The sequence below is a fragment of the Sus scrofa genome, chromosome 5, assembly GCF_000003025.6.
Source record: "Sus scrofa isolate TJ Tabasco breed Duroc chromosome 5, Sscrofa11.1, whole genome shotgun sequence".
Classification (NCBI taxonomy): domain Eukaryota; kingdom Metazoa; phylum Chordata; class Mammalia; order Artiodactyla; family Suidae; genus Sus; species Sus scrofa.
Genome location: NC_010447.5, coordinates 87,625,800 through 87,637,973, shown reverse-complemented (window position 1 = coordinate 87,637,973; position 12,174 = coordinate 87,625,800). Strand labels below are relative to the sequence as shown.

At 42.6% G+C, this 12,174-nt stretch overlaps 1 long non-coding RNA gene across 1 annotated transcript; it reads left to right on the top strand.

Annotated features, from left to right (window-relative positions):
* On the top strand, window positions 1,620–11,818 carry LOC106510415. Its single transcript, XR_001308879.2, has 3 exons — window positions 1,620–2,132; window positions 7,039–7,252; window positions 10,252–11,818. It is a non-coding gene; the product is annotated as an uncharacterized LOC106510415 (long non-coding RNA).

Below are 12,174 nucleotides of genomic sequence, written 5' to 3'. Positions count from 1 at the left end.
CTATAAGAAACTTACTGTTATTTAAACTGAAAAGCTCTTCTGTCTTTTATTTGGAAGGATGAAGGGTTGATCTCCTGTCATTGAAACCATAGGTACAACTCAAGGTTGTATACTGAAGACTCTTTATTTTATTCTTCAGTTTATTCCAGTTATTAATTTAAGCTATCAGAGAATAGGCATATATTAAGCCTGGGAAGGTCTTTAAGATGACCTATTTCAATACCTTAATATGAAACTAAGTGCAAAACTAAGGCCCACAGAGGCCAAGGGACTTCCGATACCAATGCTACCAAGTGTAAGATTTTAAAAAAAATTCTTTCCAAAATGGCAGCAACTATAAATGATAGAACCTGATCATTGCTGGGCATGTGTAATAGAACTAATTTGGTATGAAATAAACCTGACGTTTAAAATCTTTAAAGTCTTAAATGGTGCTCACACCTAAGGATAAATGTCAGCGACGTGGAGCTTTGTGAAGAGCTTTGAAGGCCTCGTTTCTACAGTCCTTTAACTAATAGCCCACTGTATCTCTGTCACGCAGCAACACGCTCTTCAGTGCCTTGAAAGTGAAAGTGCTACTCAAGTCCATCATTTTAGGCCTTGGATAGAAACGGACGTAGAATCGTATTTGTCTTGGGGAAATTTCACATTTCTTGGCATACAGTTACTCTATCCCTGAAACATTTGTCTCTATTTTCTTGTTCACTGTAACTACAGTATATATTGGCCAACAAGATCACATAGAATATTTTTTTTAACAAAGGACACGTTTTCTGTCTGAGAGTGACACAGAGTGGCTATTTTCCTGTTAGCCCATTGGACGTCACTCTATAAGATAGGCAGTAATTATGATTAAAAAACTAAAATAGACTTCTTAACCTTATACTTCCACGATTTTTCACTCATACACATTCACTCATGCATGTAAAGCTGTCATTTTCAATCTAGACTCTTTCTGATTAGTCTTAGCTATTCTGAAGCAATGCCAATCAGAGTGATTATGTTATCACTGTTGTGGCAATTAAATGCCCTATTTGTTTACTGCTGAAAGCATGACTGATCTGATACATAGTCAAGTTACAAATAGTTCTGTGTCTGATATTAATGAATGCCCATAATGCATTTTTCCAAAGTTATTTCTTCATGGTTAACACAGCACAATTTACAATGAAAATTCTTCCTCTTTAAATCAGTGGTTCTCAACTAGAGGGCAACTTTGCCTCCTGGGGACATCTGGCAATGTCTAGGGACATTTTTGATGGTCACAACTGGGGGAGGAAGGATGCTACTGGCATCTAAAGGGCAGAGACCAGAGATGCTGCCACACATCCTACAATATATAGGACAGACAACCCCCCCCCAACCCCAACAAAGAATTATTCGAACCAGAATGTCAGCAGTGAAAAAGTTCTGGAGATTGATCTTGGTGATGGTTGTACAACAATGTGAGTGTACTTAATGCCAATAAACTCTACACCTAAAAATAGTTAACATGGTAATTTTTATGTTACGTATATTTTACCACAATAAAAAAATCAGCAGTGCTGAGACTTAGAGCTTTAAATCACTGAGAGTCCTTTTGCAAGGAATGTATTTCAGTACTTTCAGCAAGGCCCAAAGACTCTGCACCTGATAAAATGACATTACTAAAGCAAACAACTTTACTTTCCTCTTGTAAATCATATTTGGTTCTCTCTTGACTTGCTTCCAAATTTCTTTCATCCCCTAGTGAATGATTCCAAACAATAGTTTCCTCACCGACATGCATACTGTACTGCTGCAACAAAAATGAAACTAGAAACTATAATTAGATTTTTAGGTTTTTTTGGCTTAGGCTAGTTTGACTTAGGTTTCAGTTACATGCAGCCAAAAGTCCTGACAAATATAAGAGGCAGCAAATATATTTGGGCAAATCAGAAAAGTAAGAAAACTTAATACATGGGCTGTATGGAGAAGAAAGAAGAACAAGACAGTAAGAAGCAGTATGTTCCCAAAAAACACTGAAGATAGAAGTAAAGATTTCCTTTCCTTTTTCTGCTGTTGTTCCCAGAGGAAGACAAATCCCGTCGTCTACGCTATGTTGAACAGAAGTGGTAAGAGTGGGCATCCTTGTCTTGTTCCAGATTTTAGTGGTAAGACTTTCAGCTTTTCTATGCTGACCATTATATTGGCTGTGGGTTTGCCATAAAAGGCTTTCATTGTGTTGAGATATGTTCCCTCCATACCCACTTTGGTAAGTTTTTTATCACGACTGGATGGTGGATTTTGCCAAATGCTTTTTCTGCATCTGCTGAGATGACTGTGTGGCTTTTGACGTTCCTTTTGTTAATGTGGTGTATGACCTTGCTGTGTGAAATTGGGATGAATCCCCCTTGGTCGTGGTGTATGATCGTTTTTAATGTGTTGTTGGATTTGGTTTAAAATTTCGTTGAGATTTTTACATCCATATTCATCAAAGATATCGGCCTCTAATTTTTGTTTTTGGTATTATCTTTGTCTGGTTTGGGTATTAGGTTTCATAGAACATCTTTTGAAATGTTCCTTCTTCAGTCTTTTGGAAAAGTTCAAGAAGAGTCAGTATAAGGTCTTTGTATGTTTGATAGATTTCGCCTGTGAAGCCATTTGGTCCTGGACTTTTGTTTGTAGAGAGTTTCTTTCCATTATGTATTCAATTTCATTTCTAGTGATCAGTCGCTTCAAATGATCTATTTCTTCTTGATCCAGTTTTTGTGGTTGTATGTTTCTAGAAAGTTGTCCATTTTCCCTAGGTTGTCAAATTTGTTGGCATATAATCGTTCATAGTATTCTCTTATGTTTGTTTGTATCTCTACAGTATCAGTTGAGATTTCTCCTTTTTCATTTCTTATTTTTTTTTTTTTATTTGGGTTCTCTCTTCTTGGTGAGTCTGGCCAGAGGTTTGTCAATTTTGTTTACCATTTCAAAGGATCAGCTCTTGGTTTTGTTGATTTTTTTCTATTTTTAAAATCTCTAATTTATTGATTTCCTCTCTGATCTTTATGATTTCCTTCCTTCTACTGGCTTTAGGTTTTGTTTGTTCTTCTTTTTCTAATTCTTTTAGGTGGTAGTTAGGTTGCTGATTCTGATTTGAGACTTTTCTTCTGTGTGTGTGTGTGTGTGTGTGTGTGTGTGTGTGTGTGTGTGTGTGTGTGTGTGTGTTTTGGGAAGGCCTGTATTGCTCTGAACTTCCCTCTAAAAACTACTTTTGCAGCATCCCATAGATTTTGTATTGTTGTGTTTTCATTGTTATTTGCCTCAAGGTATTTTTTTAATTTCCTTTTTGATTTCCTCAGTGACCCACTGGTTTTTTTTTTGGTTTGTTTGTTTGTTTTGTCTTTTTGCCTTTTCTAGGGCCGCTCCCGTGGCATATGGAGGCTAGAGATCGAATCAGAGCTGTAGCCACCGGCCTGTGCCACAGCCTCGGCAACGCAGGATCCAAGCCGCATCCACAGCTCACAGCAACGCTGGATCCTTAACCCACTGAGCAAAGCCAGGGATCGAACCAGCTACCTCATGGTTCCTAGTTGGATTCGTTAACCACTTCGCCATGATGGGAACTCCTTTTTGTTTGTTTTTTTTAGGGCTGCACCTGAGGCACATACAAGTTCCCAGGCTAGGGGTTGAATCAGAGCTGCCGCTGCCTGCCTACACCACAGCCACAGCAATGCCAGATCCAAGCCACATCTGCGACCTGCACCACAGCTCATGGCAATGCGGGATTCTTAACCCACGGAGCGGGGCCAGGGATTGAACCTGCATCCTCATGGATACTAGTCAGGTTTGTTACTGCTGAGCCACAATGGGAACTCCAACCCATTGGTTTTTTAGTCTCATGTTGTTTAGTATCCATGCAGTTTTTTGTTTTTTTTTTTTTTCTCATTTCTTTCCCTGTGGTTTGCACACAGCCAACCCTAGTCCTCTGCCCCAGAACTGACCTCCAGAGCCTGAGGCTTAGCACTCCGCACCCGCCAAAGCGTCTCAGGCTGTGGTGTATCCAGAGCAGCGGTACTGATGGTCTGTGCAGCTCTGTCTCTACTTTGTGCTCCTCAGACCAGCTGCTGTGCTTTTCTCCAAGGCCTTCAGGCTCCCCCTTCCTCCTCGCTGTGGGTTAGGTACGGATTCCTTTCACAGCTCCCTCCTGGGAGTGCTGGTCTCCTCCTGATTCCTTTTTTCTCTTTCTTTCTTTCCCTTTTGTTCTACCCAGTTATGTGGAGGGTTTCTTGCCCTTTTTGGAAGTCTCATGTCTTCTGCCAACATTCAGTAGTTGTTCTACGCGGAGATGGTTTTTCTTGATGTGTTTCTGGGAGAAGGTAAGCGCCACGCCTGCTCCTCTGCCATCTTGATCCCATCTCTATATTTTTATTTTTATTTTGGTCATGCCCATGGCATGCAGAGGTTCCTGGGCCAGGGATCAAACCCAAGCCGCACAGTGACCTGAGCTACAGCAGTGATGATGCAGGATCCTTAACTGCTAGGCCACCAGGGAACTCCAGCTACTTTCTCCTCCAACTGCTTTCTTTCTAGTTCTATACTATAGCATGTCTGTGGGATAATCTAGCTCAGAGCTGGGTCTGCTCTCATTGTTTTTTTCATTTTTTCCATTCACTCAATATTTGCAAAGTGAAACACTACTTTGGGTGTCATGAGATTGAGTGAAGTGGAGGCAGGGATTTGTGGGCAGAAGGGTCAGCAGCTTTATTGGCATCCCATGGACAGAAATGTGTGGGCTTAGTTAGCATGGCTAAATACTTCAAGGGTTATACTCCAGAAGAGCAACCTTGCCTGCCCCTTCCTGGTGAAAAGCCTTGTGTGGGGGAGTTCCTGTTGTGGTTCAGCAGAAACAAATCTGACTAGCATCCGTGAGGATGCAACTTTGATCCCTGGCCTTGCTCAGTGGGTTAAGGATCCGGCATTGCCATGAGCTGTGGTGTAGGTCGCAGATGTGGCTCAGATCCCGCATTGCTGTGGCTATTGGTGTAGGCCAGCAGCTACAGCTCTGATTTGACCCCTACCCTGGGAATCTCTATATGCTGCAGGTGCAGCCCTAAAAAGACCAAAAAAAAAAAAAAAAAAAAAAAAAAAAAAAGCCTTGCCTGTGGAGGAAAACTGGTCTGAGTTTGGGTGCCAGTTGATGCTCACAGTTGTTCTATACCAGTGCTGGGAACACCAGCTGTCCAGAGGGGCCAGCTTGCTCCTGGAACTCTTTTTTTTTTTTTGTCTTTTGCCTTTTCTAGGGCTGCTCCCGAGGCATATGGAGGTTCCCAGGCTAGGGGTCTAATCAGAGCTGTAGCCGCCGGCCTACACCAGAGTCACAGCAACGCGGGATCCGAGCCACGTCTGTGACCTACACCACAGCTCATGGCAATGCCGGATCCTTAACCCACTGAGCAAGACCAGGGATCGAACCGGCAGCCTCATGGTTCCCACTCGGATTCGTTAACCACCGAGTCACGACAGGAAGTCCTGCCCTTGGAGCTCTTGTAGAGGGCAGGGAGCCGTCAAGGCCAGCAGCTTATCGCCAGGCAACCCAGAGAGACCCAGGGATGGCCCAAGAGACACTCTTGTTTGTCTCACCACACTCAGTGGACATTTATCAGTAAGCAACTATTAATTTTTTTTTTACCTTGCACCTAAGGAACCTGTAGCAGGATGTCAAATATACGTACACAAATGCCACAATAAAGAACAATCTGTAAATGTACTATATCAGTAATCCAGGTATTACTAATAGTGAAGTTCTTAATGTCTTCTATCATTTTTTGTCTCAGGTTAAATATCACCTCCTCAGAAAAGCCTTCTCTGACTTCCAGAAGGAGGCCAATTCACTAAATATGCATTTGTTGAATTACTGATTGCTTTTGAAATTTTCATTATGTACAAGTCTTACTTCAGTCATGTTGCCAGAGCTGTTTTCCTTCAAGGATTTACCAGTTCAGCGCAGTTGATTATAACTTTTGAGTGGTTTCTCATATGAGAATGCCTGGCACTCTTTGAGGGCGAACTTTCCATTGAAAAGTTTTCCACCTTCTCTATTTTTGTAACTTGGAGCTTTTCCTCTACTCTTGCCACTCACAGTGAAACTACTGCAGTGAACAATATGAAAACCCTCTTTAGGTGTTTGGAAGTTTTTGGTGTATTTGTCACTTGGCAGATTGGTCTTTAGACAAATTTAGGGAAAACAGCACTTCCTTACCTAAGCCGGTTTCAGTTTGCACCACACCATGCGTCTGTCTCCTTGCCCAGTTCATCTCCTTTCAGTACCTAGTAGTTGTAATTATGTCTTTGCTTTCTGGTGTGCTTCTCCCCCAGAGTAGTTCTTTCTTTTGGAATAGTTGCATCCGCTGCCCCTAGAATAATGATCGGCACGTTGGGACACAATACCTGTTGAATAACTGAATGAACATTTCAAGAAGGACAATACCTCGTGTAATTATTAACTAACTTAGTCATCCCAGACTTTAGGAGGTCAGGAGTATTACCAGCCCCACCTTCCAAATGAAGACCTCAAAGCCAGAAAGCACTCCCCAGTCACTTAGTTGGGCAATGAAAGAAGCTGAACTCAATCAGCTCCTGTTCCAGAGTCCACATACTTAACCACAATGCTTACACCACGTCTAGTAGAACAGAGGCATCCGTGTTACAGAGAGAAAACAAAATTTAACAGTAGTTATTTCAGCATTGGAATTATAGTTGATAAATACCCTAGGATAAAGAAGGGTGATAACTGATGAGGCTGGATAACAATATTGATATATAGCCAAAACAGAATGAGTAAAAACAGATGGCACAGCATATAAGGCGTTAGGTAAAATTGTAAAAAGCAGCTCAGATCCCACATTGCTGTGGCTCTGGCGTAGGCCGGTGGCTATAGCTCCGATTGGACCCTTAGCCTGGGAACTTCCATATGCCGCAGGTTCGGCCCTAAAAAGACAAAAATAAAGAAAGAAATAATTGTAAAAAGTGACCCAATTGCTCGAGTGGTTTTCTGAGTGCGGCGTGTTGCCTCTTCCTCCTGTGCAGGACAGACCGCATTTCCCAGCCTCTGCTGGAGGTGGTGAGGTCATGTGACCATGTTCTAACCAGCAGCCTGTGAAAATGATGTGCTGCTCTAGGCGGGGCCGCCGAAATCTCTGTGCTTTCCCCTTCTGACGGATGTCGATGAGCTGGGTGACCCTTGGAAGTCACAGGTTGAAGACGGAATCGTGGTCCCTGGGCCACAACTTGGAGAAAAGCCGTAAGTTGATCAGGAACACCTGTTTTGGACTTTACATGAGTGAAAAATAAACTTCCATTATGCAAGATATAAGGATTCATTTTTAATATAGTGAGCAATAGTCTGTAATAGAATGGAAAAGGGAGAGAAACAAGTGAACAATTGATGTGTTGGACAATAAGCTAGATTCCTAAGGAGATACAAAAGTGTCTGCATATGCTCCCCGGGAGTTCTCTGATGGCCTAGTGGGTTAAGGCTCCTGCATTCTCACCACTGTGGCCCTTGTTGCTGCTGTGTGGTGCAGGTTTGATCCCTGGCCCAGGAACTTTCACATGCTGCTTGTGGAAGCAAAAAAGGAAAAAAACACAAAAAAGCAAGAGAGAACCCCAAATAAATGTTGCAGCTCTAGTTTAAATAAATAAATATGCTCACCACTCTCAAATATTTTACAGTGGAGTGAGGGAACTATGATATGCACAAAAGTGCCAAATGAATGGTGTAGACAATAAATGCTACACCATTTAGCATGGTGTAGCATGGGATCTCTTTGCCATAATTGGGGGGGAGGGGGGTACTTACACAAAATGAGACTGGTTCAGAACAAGAAGATTGGCTAGATTACAAATTAAAAAGGGAAATGTCGGTTTTATTTCACATTACTATGAATAGAATTTATTAGCTCTAGTAAGCGTTATAAAGGATACATTAACGGAACACAAAGAATTTAGTAAATTTAGTACTAGGTAAAATTATAAAGACTACATTACACCATGCTGCCTGTATAAAAGCAAATAATTCCAGTCCTCTGCTCTTTGAGTACCCATGTGAACCGGATCATAAAAATAAGAATTGTCTAAGGCAAAGCACACAGGGAAAGGGGTTTCTAGATGGGGAGACTATCACTCACGGGTCAGTACATGGAGCTGTTAAAAAGCATGGCTTGTGATTCAGAGGAGAGCTTTGTGGTTTGCGGGACAGAGTGGGAAGCAATAAAGCTCGAAAGAAACGCTGACGAGTGTGTCTTAGGCTGCTGTGACGGGGGACAAACAAAAGCAGCAGAGTGGGACGTCCAGATCTTCATCTTGCTTTGGAGGAGGGCAAGTTAAGAGATACCTCTAGGAGTTCCCGTCGTGGCGCAGTGGTTAACGAATCCGACTAGGAACCATGAGGTTGCGGGTTCGGTCCCTGCCCTTGCTCAGTGGGTTAATGATCCGGTGTAGGTTGCAGACGCGGCTCGGATCCCGCGTTGCTGTGGCTCTGGCGTAGGCCAGTGGCTACAGCTCCGATTGGACCCCTAGCCTGGGACCTCCATATGCCGTGGGAGCGGCCCAAGAAATAGCAACAACAACAAAAAGACAAAAGACAAAGAGATACCTCTAGCAACGAAGTTGGTAACAGATGAAAACGTAGAAAAACAAGCTTATTTTAGAAATATCTGAGCCACCAGAAACATTGGATGGGTGAAGGAGCTGGGGGGACTGTACCACACAGGTTTGGTGTGGTTTGGTTTGGTCTGTGCTTTGAGAACAGCGAAGTCCCCTTTTGTGCAGATTAACTTCGGAGCGCCTGCCTGGCGGTTAGAGATTTTACTCAAAACGCACTGCTGCCGCCCTGTGGAAGCGCAGCAACAAACCGAAACTGTACTTAAAAGCAACGTTTACTGCTGCTGGGACAGGGAGGCGTTTCCAGCCTTTGTACCCCTAAAAGCTTTTCTTACCTACCCTTTGCTCTACCCTCTTCCCAAAATGAATCTACGATCCATGAAACTAGAAAAAAATTTGTTTTCCCATTTTTACAAATCAGATGCGTATATAAATGCCAATCAGAGCTTCAGATCCATGATAGCCAGTATTTGTATTTTAAGTTGATTTCAATCTAGTCAAAGGAAAAGAAGCATGAGGTTTTCATCAGTTTTATAAGTCTCTATTAGATAAATGTACAATTTCTAGTTGTTTTGTTTATTTATATTTATCTTGATTTTGATTTTTTTTTGTCTTTTTCTAGGGCCGCACTTGCGGCCCATGGAGGTTCCCAGGCTAGGGGTGGAATCAGAGCTGTAGCCACCAGCCTACACCACAGCCACAGCACCACGAGATCCAAGCCGCGTCTGCGACCCACACCACAGCTCACAGCAACGCCGGATCCTTAATCCACTGAGCAAGGCCAGGGATTGAACCCGAAACCTCATGGTTCCTAGTCAGATTCGTTAACCACTGAGCCATGATGGGAACTCCTGTTTATTTTTTAATAATAAAAATAGTTTGTAAAGCCTCAATGCTACCTGCAAAATGATCCGAGTCTGCGTGACCTGCGATTATAAACCACTGATCTAATCTGGTGGTTTTCAACAGCAGGTGACTGTGCTCTCCAGAGGACACTGGGCAATGTCTGGAGTCACTTTTGGTTGTCATAACTTGGAGGGGAAAGGGCTGCGGCTGGCATCTAGTGGGTAGAGGCTGGGGATACTGCTACAAAACAAAGGACAGCCCCCTCAAGAAGAGTTACCTGGCCAAAAGTGTTAGTACTGAGGCTGAAAATCCTGATCTAGTCCAATCCCTTCACTGCACAAAGGAAGAAAATGAGACCTGAATAGTTAAATGACTTCTCCTTTTATTTTGGAGTTCCCTCGTGGCTCAGCAGGTTAAGCCTGGGAACTCCTGTACGCTGAGGGTGCAGCCAAACAAAATTTTTTAGTTTAATTTTAAATTTGGCAATATATTCAAGGATTCCCAAAATAAAACATATAAATAGGCATATAGGGCTTGAATAGACATTTCTCTAAAGAAGATATACAAGTGGCCGATAAGCACATTTAAATGGTTAGTTTCACGTGACGTGACTTTTATCTTACTGAAAGGAAGCTTTAAAAACTGTGTACAGTGAATAACCTATCTTTGTCTGCTTTCAGCCGGTTCCTAACACATTTATAGGTAACCAGGGTTCTTAGTATCTTAGGAATCTTTCAGTACATAGATGCACTTCTAAACAAATGCAATATTAACCTCCTTTTTTTCCCACAGAGGTAGCATCATAGAACTTATTCTGTGGCATGAGTTCCTCAGCAGTTTATCTCAGAAGGCTACAACATGGACACTTTTGGACAGTTCAGGCCAGTGACTTGGTAAAAATTTCTTCAATCTGTTTTGTATGGTATTTACTGATGAATACATTCAGAAGGTATACCTTTGGTGAGACTATCACAGAAATGCATTTTCTCTTTGAATCTTATCAAGTGGCCCACTTGATTTGTCCCATTGCAGTGATGGTCCTTTAATCATTGGTGGTGCCAGGCTTCCTCACAATAAATTTATTTTTCCCTTTTGTAATTAGCTACCAGTCCGTCCTAAAACATGTTCCTGATAAATACGCTATAATGATGTTTTCAGTGACATCTTCTGCTGTCTTACATACTGCCTTTTTATCAACTCAGGTACGTGAATATGTCTTATACGTCACCTCAGATTTTCTGTCTCGCCTGTCTCCCAGGCCCTGCCTCTCAGTGACTGGCTACTCCATGGGGTCCCAGGTTCCTCCGCCTGAGGCTCTCCCACCATACTAAGCTGCAAGGCCTGGGAGCCCATGTCCCCAGCTTCACCCAGAGTGAGAAGAGTTAATTCCCTTTGGGGTCAGGAGATAAGGCAAAACCAGCAGATAAACTCCCTCTTCATGCCTCCCTCTGACTATATAATATTTCGATGACACCCGTCCAGAGGCATCCTGCATGGCCGAGCAACTGGCTGTTTCTGTGAAGGAGCAGTGGACAGCCTGATAGTGTAAAACCTGGCATTTGCTTCTCATCCCTCCCTGTCTCACCTTTTTGCTTCACTCTTAATGCCTTGGGATGGTGCCTGCCCGTAGGGCATTCACACTTAAAGTTTGCCGCATCACCCGTTTCACAGGGATCCTGGGCTGGACCCTATGGAGGAATTTCTCTCTGATCAGAGTAATGGTAACACCTGTGCTTTTCCTGAATGGTTTATATACCGTGTAAGCAGTCAGATTTCTCTCTGTGTTGGGACTCTATACACCTGTGTAGCCCATCTGTAACACCAGGGCATAAAGCGATATGGTGTGGATGCCTGAATTCTGATCTTACGTCTCGTTCTTCTACTTCCCCTTTATCCGTCATTACTTCTTTATTTCTTTTCGTGCTTTTTTAAAAGTCAGTCCCTTCAAATCACTTGTAGAATAAAGCAGAAAATAAAAAATGTAGCTTAACATAATGAGAAATGCACTCAAATGAAAGACAGAGGGCATTCTGGGTCTGTCTCTAATTCATGGTATGACCATGCTGTCATCATCTACAAAATTAGAGGTTTAGTCTGGGTATCTCTAGGGTTCTGTCCTAAGTTAAAAATCTAACGATTCATCAATGCCAACTTAAGAACTGGAGTACACTTGGCTCATAATTGCAATACCAGGTATCCTATGAGGTATGAGTCTCTCTCTAAAATGGCAGAAAGAATGTGAGTTCAAACCACCAGAGAGACTTGGATTCTAACTTAGGTTTAGTGGCTGTATGATTGAGGAAGTTAAGAGATTTTGTCTTGGGAGTTCCCGTTGTGGCTCAGCAGGCAACAGGTTATGAACCCGACTAGTATCCATAAGGATGCTGGTTTGATCCCTGGCCTCACTCAGTGGGTTAAGGATCTGGTGTTGCCATGAGCTGTGGTACAGGTCACAGATGTTGTGTGGCTGTGGCTGTGGCTATGGCTGTAGCATAGGCCGGTGGCTACAGTTCCGATTCAGCCCCTAGCCTGGGAACTTCCATATGCTGCAGGTGTGGCCCTAAAAAGCAAAAAAAAAAAAAAAAAAAAAAAGGTATTTTGAGTCTTAATTTTTTTCATTAGACAAAATACCACATCTCCCAGTTTTGATATAATATGCATAAAGCTTCTACCAGACAAAGGGATTCAAATCTTGCCTCCTTTAAATCTACTCTG